Genomic DNA, 8513 nt, shown 5'->3' with positions numbered 1-8513 from the left:
TCTCAAAACAAACAAACAAACAAACAAAAAAATTTGCTGGGCGTGGTGGTGGGCACTTGTAATCCCAGCTACTCAGGAGGCTGAGTCAGGAGAATTACTTGAACTCGAGAGGCAGAGGTTGCAGTGAGCTGAGATCGTGCCACTGCACTCCAGCCTGGGCAACAGGAGTGAAAGTCCATCTCAAAAAAAAAAAGAAAGAAAAAAAAGAAAAGAAAATCCATTAGTCAGAGTTGAAAGCTTGAGTGAAAAAAATGTAGTGAGTTACATCCTATGCTGCAATCAACAGTTTGGATCTCTTGTATTGTTGAGCAAAAAGGCCATTAAAGAAATGGAGCACAGTAAGGCTGGCAAGAAAGCGCTGCCCTGCGGGCCTTCATTATAATGAGGCCACGAGGGGCTTCTGGCTGAGATGAAAGATCTTGATGGTCATGGATCCAGCATAACTCAGTCCTTCATGCCTTCTGGTGTGGACCCTACTCAAGCCCAGGCTTTGAAACGGACTATGTTTACAACCTTTCCCCAATGAGGGCATGATCTCTTTATTCTTTCTCACTTTTTATGATGAAAAGTTTCAAGCACACACAAAATTTGAAAGAGAATCACGAACACCTAAGAATAGAATAATGGACAATTAATATCTTCCCACTTGCTTTATTTCTCTCTGTCTCTCTCTCTTCCTCTACTTCCTCCTTGGCTTCCTTGATACCCCTCCCTCCGAGAGCACCTGCCTCTCTGCTGCTCCTACTCGGACAGTTCTCTGTCCTCCTCTTGAAGTCAAGGTTTCCTGCTAGCCCACTTTTCTCCTGACTCTAGGCAGTCAGTACCCTAGAACAGGGGTCCCCAACCTCTGGGCCACAGACCAGTATTGGTCCATGGTTTGTTAGGAACTGGGCCACACAGCAGGAGGTGAGCAGTGGGTGAATGAGGGAAGTTTCCTCTGAATTTACAGCCACTCTCCAATGCTTGTATTACCATGAGCTCCACCTCCTGTCAGATCAGAGGTGCCATTAGATTCTCACAGGAGCGCAAATCCTACTGTGAACTGTGCATTCGAGGGATCTAGATTGAGTGCTCCTTATTAGAATCTAATGCTCGATGATCTGTCACTCCCATTAACCCCAGATCAGACCATCTAGTTGCAGGAAAACAAGCTCACTGCTCCCACTGATTCTACATTATGGTGAGTTGTATAATTATTTCATTATATATTACAATGTAATAATAATAGAAATAAAGTGCACAATAAATGTAACATGCTTTAATCATTCCAAATCCACTATCCCCACCCAGTCCGTGGAAAAATTGTCTTCCACAAAATCGGTCCCTGGTGCCAAAAAGGTTGGAGACCACTGCCCTAGAACAATCTCCCCACAACCCGCGGCTTCAGCCACTGTGCGTGCAGCTTACATTCTGTGCTTTTATTTATCAGACCTCTCCACTGAGCTTGAGATCTGTAGATCCAGCTGCCATTAGATACCCCAAAAGGACCTCAGACTCAGCATATCCCTCAGAGCCTACCTGGCCCACCCAAGTCTGTTTCTCCCCCTAGGTGTCCCATTTCAGGAATGGTTCCATCCAGTTGCTCCACTAGAAACCTGGGGAACCTGCTAGGTTTCACCCTCTTCCCTCCACCTGCTGCTTCCAGGTGCTCCGTCCAGTTTTCTGCCTGAAGTATCGTTTTCTTTTTCTTTTTTTTTTTTTGAGACGGAGTCTCGCTCTGTCACCCAGGCTGGAGTGCAGTGGCCGGATCTCAGCTCACTGCAAGCTCCGCCTTCCGGGTTCCCGCCATTCTCCTGCCTCAGCCTCCCGAGTAGCTGGGACTACAGGCGCCCGCCACCTCGCCTGGCTAGTTTTTTATATTTTTTTAGTAGAGACGGGGTTTCACCGGGTTAGCCATGATGGTCTCGATCTCCTGACCTTGTGATCCGCCCGTCTCGGCCTCCCAAAGTGCTGGGATTACAGGCTGGAGCCACCGCGCCCGGCCAGAAGTATCATTTTCATTCACCTCCTTCTAATTCCATTGCTAATGTATAAGCTCAGGTATCTTGCTTTTCCTGTACCTCAGCAGCCCTCACTTTAGTTCTTGCCTCCGGCCAGTTGTCACCCTCACAGGGATTACTGTAATACCACTGAGGTCATGTCCTTCTGCTTCTTGTTTTTTTCTTTTTCTTTTTTTTTTTTTTTGAGATGGAGTCTCACTCTGTCACCCAGTCTGGAGTGCAGTGGGGCAAACTTAGCTCACTGCAACCACCTCCCAGGTTCAAACGATTCTCCTGCCTCAGCCTCCTGAGTAGCTGGGATTACAGGAGTGTGCCATGCCCGGCTCATTTTTTATTTTTATTTTTTGACAGTCTTGCTCTGTCGCCCAGGCTGGAGTTCAGTGGTGTGATCTCGGCTCACTGCCACCTCTGCCTCCCAAGTTCAAGTGATTCTCTTCACCTCAGCCTCCTGAGTAGCTGGGATTACAGGCATGCGCTACCATGCTTGGCTAGTTTTCATATTTTTAGTAGAGACAGGGTTTCACTGTGTTGGCCAGGCTGGTCTTGAACTCGTGACCTGAAGTAATCTGCCTGCCTTGGCCTCTCAAAGTGCTGGGATTACAGGCGTGAGCCACTGTGCCCGGCCCCATTCCGCTTCTTGTAATGCTTACTGGTTTTTCATGCCCATGGGATAAAAGCCAAGGGTGTTGATCCGGCACATGAGGACCTCCATGACATGTTCCCTGCTCAGTTCCTCAGCTTTACCTCTTGCTACTCATCCGCCACCTTTCTATCTTCCAACTGGCTGGGGTTCTTGCTGCCACCCAACTCGTAAGCCCCACATGCCTCAGTGCCTTTGCATGTGCGGAACCCTCTGTCTAGGACTCCCTTCCATGCCTGTGTCTGACTCATCTTTTATCACAGTCTTTCATATTTTTGTTTCCCTTACTAAACAGTGAAACTTTGGGGGGTGGGGATCAGGGAATTGTTTCTCCTCCTTACCCTCATCACTTTCCAGAAGGCTATTCAATGAAAGGTGCTCGATCAAAGCTAGATAATGAAAGAACTCCCCGCTTTCTTACTGACACAATGTTCCACCATCTGGCATGCAGCCTTTCCTGCATCTTAGGGCTAGGTAAATTTAAGACATCTTTAAAGCCCGAGCCCAAACACCTTCTCTTCCACAAAAGTATCCCTGCCAGCCTGGGCAACACAGTGAGACCCCGACTCTACAATAAATAAATAGTTGGGCACGGTGGCACGCACATGTGGTCCTAGCTACTTGGGAGGCTGAGGCAGGAAGATCACTTGAGCCCAGGAGGTCAAGGCTGCAGTGAACTGTGATCTTGCTCCTGCATTCCACCCTGGGTGACAGAGCGAGACTCTGTCTCAAAAAAAAAAAAAAAAAAAAAAGGTTGGGCACAGTGGCTCTCGTCTGTAATCCTAGCACTTTGTGGGGCCGAGATGGGTGGATATCCTGAGGTCAGGAGTTCGAGACCAGCCTGGCCAACATGGTGAAACCCCGTGTCTACTAAAAAGACAAAAAATTAGCCGGGTGTGGTGGTGGGCACCTGTAGTCCCAGCTACTCGGGAGGCTGAGGCAGGAAAATTGTTTGAACCCAGGAGGTGGAGGTTGCAGTGAGCCAAGATCGCACCACTGCACTCCAGCCTGGGCGACAGTGTGAAACTCCATCTCAAAAAAAAAAAAAAAAAAAAAAGAGAGAAAAAAAAAGTGTCCCTGATTCCACCTAGATGGAAGGAATTGCCTTTCTCTGAAGGCTTAGAGCATTTTATCTAGTCCCCTCGAATTACCTTGGCTTAAGTATTTATGCACCTATATTTTCTCCCCTGCTGGACTGTAAGCATCTTAAATTCAACTCCATCTGTGGATCATTTTCTTATCACCCAAGGTGTCCAGCACATGGGTGATGTGGTAGATATTTAACAAATTCAGTCAAATTCTACAAACATTTTCTGAGCACTTATATATACCCATCAAGCTACTAGACTGAGGATTCAGAGGTAAATGAGACAAATACAGTGATCTCTGACTTCCGGGAGCTTACAGTCTAATCTAGAAGTCAGACTAGAAGACAAATAGTTACACATGTGATGACTGAAATCCGTGCAGTAGGTGAACTCTTGTAAAGCAAGCAAGGAGAGGCATACTCTTTGCAGGTCAAATGCAGAGCTGATCTTTTGCCTCTAAATGTTTATTAATTTTTTCTTCATATAAAAGTAACCAATCCTCTTTGTAGAAAATTTAGAAAACAGAAAAGTGTAAAGAGGACAAAATACTTTGTGATTCCTATTGCTCAGAAAAGCTAACATTTTACCATATTTACTTTTAGTCTCTTTGCTAACTTTGTGGAGTGACTGAAGTCTCAAGTTCTTTGAACAGTCTTATTGAGATATAATTCATATACTATAAAATAGTATAATTCCTATACTATAAAACTGGAGAACCAGTCTCCATACGGGTAGGTAATCGCCACAGTCAGATTCTCATCACAGTGTGATTGAGATTTGAATTAGGTGAGTCCGATGGGCACTCAAAGAGCTTAACAGGAGCATCTGTGTAGCAATACTGAGTTCACAGCACAGTGGAGTGGAGGAGCTAAGCATCTGTGAACAATAATAGCTTCAAAACAACGTAGAGAGGTCAGGCGAGGTGGCTCATGCCTATAATGCCAGCACTTCGGGAGGCTGAGGTGGGCAGATTATAAGCTCAGGAGTTAGAGAGCAGCCTGGGCAATATAGTGAGAACTCATCTCTACAAAAAAAAAAAATTAGCCAGGTGTGGTGGTGCATACCTGTGGCCCCAGCTACTTGAGAGGCTGAGGTGGGAGGATCAGTCAAACCTGGGAGGTCAAGGCAGAAGTGAGCTCTGATTGTGGCACTGCATTACAGCCTGGGTGGCAGAGTGAGACTCTATCTCAATAAATAATAGTAATAATAATAATAATAATGTAGAATGACTTAAGTGCCCTGAAAAAGCAATAACATGGGATAAGTACTCAGAGAAAGAACTGCTTCTAGACCAGGATGCATAGCAATTGGGAAATCCTCCTTTGAACTAGTCTTGAAGGATGAGTAAGGTTTGCCACGTGGCAAACAGAACCAGAGAGAACAGGTGTGGGGCAAAGGAGTCATCTAGTTTAGCTGGAGTGGAGGAAGCTGGAAGGGAAGGCTGGTTAGAAAAAGGTTGATGCAGCTGGGCACAGTGGCGCACACCTGTAATCTCAGCACTTTGGGAGGCCGAGGCGGGCAGATCACAAGGTCAGGTATTTGAGACCAGCCTGGCCAACATGGTGAAACCCTGTCTTTACGAAAAATACAAAAATTAGCCAGGCATAGTGGCGTGTGCCTGTAATCCCAGCTACTAGGGAGGCTGAGGTGAGAGAATCGCCTGAACCCAGGAGGTGGAGATTGCAGTGAGCCAAGACCGAGCCACTGCACTCCAGCCTAATGACAGAGTAAGACTCCGTCTCAAAAAAGAAAGAAAGAGAGAGAGAGAGAAAGGTGGATGCTGGGTCCTGAAGGATGTGGATGCCATGCAGGGAGTTTGAACACTCTTCTGTCTCATGCACTACAGAAAGGAATAATGTCCAGTATTCCTGTGTTGGGTTAATGCTTCTTATTTCCCTCAAGTTGGGCATCCGGCTCTTCATCTAGAAGGTATTTCCCCTTTATATGGATGTATGGCATCTTCCCCCAGACTATAACCTGCTACAAATGCAAGGATTGCCTGCAGAAAATTAGCCTTAATCTATAATTTCATTAATAGAGCCAATCTGTGGGTGCTGTGCGGTTCATTTTTTCTTTCTTTCTTTTGAGATGGAGTCTTGCTCCGTCGCCCAGGCTGGAGTGCAGTGGCAATCTCGGCTCACTGCAGCCTCCGCCTCCCAGGCTCAAGCGATTCTCCTGCCTCAGCTTCCTGAGTAGCTGGGACTACAGGCACATGCCACCACACCTAGCTAATTTTTGTATTTTTAGTAGAGATGGGGTTTCATCATGTTGGCCAGGCTGGTCTCAAACCCCTGACCTCAGGTGATCCACCCGCCACGGCCTCCCAAAGTGCTGGGATTACAGGTGTGAGCTACCAGCGCCCAGGGAGGTTCATTTTTTCAGAATAAAATTTCAACTAAGTCTGGTGGTAAAATCAGCTAGTTAATCCCACAAAGCTTACAAGAACTGCGGATTTTCCACGTAGAATAACAGGAAAGTAAAACGAAACAGCGACTTTTTGTCCACCCAAGGTCAGCAGTGCTTGGCCTTCAGTTCATCTTACGTTCCTTCTCCCCTTCACGAGTTGGCAGGGGCAGAAAATCAAGCGTGTCTAAAGCTGTAGCGTAGGTCATTATGGAAGAATCATCAACTTGATAGCTTCTGTTTTCCTACTACGAACCTTCATGGGGAAAAGAAAAATCAACATACTCCTCCACTCAGTATAAATGTTAATTCTGGACACAACTTCCCTCAGTATTCTTGTGACAAACAGAGAAGCTGAACACAGCCTCCTTGAATGGCTAATTTGCATCACATACTTGTTTGAGCCTTTTGTTTTCTTGGTATACTTCAAAGAAAAAGGAACACTGTGAAATATTCTTGCACAGCATTTTCATGACTACCCCTTACGCCAACCACAATACCGTATTTCAGAGGCCCCACTAATTTCTGAGGAAAAATTACAGCGTGTACTTTTATTTATTTAATTAATTTATTTAGAGCTGGAGTCTTGCTCTGCTGCCCGGGCTGGAGTGCAGTGGCACAATCTTGGCTCAATGCAACCTCCCCATCCCAGGTTAAAGTGATTCTCCTGCTTCAGCCTCCTGAGTTGCTGGGGCTATAGGCACGTGCTGCCACACCCAGCTAATTTTTGTAGTTTTAGTAGAGATGGGGTTTCACTGTTAGCCAGGCTGGTCTCGAATTCCTGACATCAGGTGACCGCCTAGGCCTCCCAAAGTGCTGGGATTACAGGCGTGAGCCACGGCTCCCGGCCTTTATTTTTAATTTTTTTCGAGATGGAGTTTTGCTTTGTCGCCCAGGCTGGAGTGCAGTAGCACGATCTTGGCTCATTGCAACCTCTGCTTCCCAGATACAAGCAATTGTCCTGCCTCAGTCTCCCAAGTAGCTGGTATTACAGGCGCCTGCCACGGGTCTGGCTAATTTTTGTATTTTTAGTAGAGACATGGTTTTACCATGTGGCTAGGCTGGTCTCGAACTCCTGACCTCAAGTGATCTGCCCATCTTAGCCTCCCAAAGTGCTGGGATTACAGGCGTGAACCACCACGCCTGGCAGCGTGTATTTTAAAACATTGCCCTGGGCCATCTGTTTTTTGAGGATTTGCCAAATTTCCCAAGTCACCAAAACAGACCTCTGGTTTAACCTGTAAACCCTGAGTTTCCTATGTTCTCAGGACCGAAAAGTCTCCCTTTTCTTTTCCCACAATCCACTCTGTGGGCAATGAAACAGGTCGTTTTGGGAGAGCGTCCTGTACTGACAGGACGTGCCACGGTGCCGGTGAACCAGGACTGCGCCCACTCTGCTACACGACAGTTTGTATTGTTTCTTTTTACACAAATATCCCCTTGTTCCAACAATAGCATAAAAAAAGGTGTTTTTGTTTTTTAAATGACCTCTTGGTTTGTTTGGGGATTCAAATGCTCGAGTCTAGTTTCAATTTTTAAAGATCTTACATCTCTCCCAGAAGGACTTTAATGACCTGTTTCCAAAGTCACAGATTTTTAGATATTAATAGTTAGACTCAAAGTCCAAATTTTCTATCCCAGTTCTCTTCAGATCAACAGTAAAATTTCATGTTAGAGGTGAGAACCTGGAAAATAATTTTGATTTGTCGGAGAGGCTGGAGCCAGAGCAGCCAGGAGTAGTCATTAATTTCCTCACACCTGCTTTGCAACACCAAGAGAAAGCCCTTCATTCTGTTTAGGGGAAGAAAAGTACAAGCACAGCTTTATCTATCTGTCTGTCCATTTACTTAGAGACAAGGTCTGGATCTATCACCCGGGCTGGAGTGCAGTGGCCCCACGTTGGGTCACTGCAACCTCCACGGCCTCCCGAGTAGCTGGGGGACTACAGGCCCATGCCACCATGCCCACCTAATTTTTGTAAAGATGGAATTTCACCATGTTGCCCAGGCTGGTCTTGAACTCGTGAGCTCAAGTGATCCACCAGCCTTGGCCTCCCAAAGTGCTGGGATTACAGGCGTGAGCCACCACGCCCAGCCATAGCTTTCAATACACGCCAGTTAAGAAAAGGTGTAAACATGCCGTAAGTGATTTGACAACTGCTAACTTAGCAGAAAGTGTAAAGGGAAAAGATGAGTAGCAACCACAGAAGGTGCACTTGTTATGATTTGATGAGAATACTTTATCTCTGTGGTTCCCAAACCCATAACCCAGTCTAATCAAGTGAAAAACGCTAGACAAATTTCAACAGAGGGAGATTCTACAAAACACCTGACCAGTACTCCTCACAACTGCCAAAGTCCTCACGCCTGTAATCTCAGCAAT

This window comes from Trachypithecus francoisi, unplaced genomic scaffold (assembly GCF_009764315.1).
Source record: "Trachypithecus francoisi isolate TF-2019V2 unplaced genomic scaffold, Tfra_2.0 Lachesis_group20, whole genome shotgun sequence".
Taxonomy (NCBI): domain Eukaryota; kingdom Metazoa; phylum Chordata; class Mammalia; order Primates; family Cercopithecidae; genus Trachypithecus; species Trachypithecus francoisi.
The sequence above is the reverse complement of the archived record's forward strand: the minus strand, read 5'-3'. Positions refer to the sequence as shown.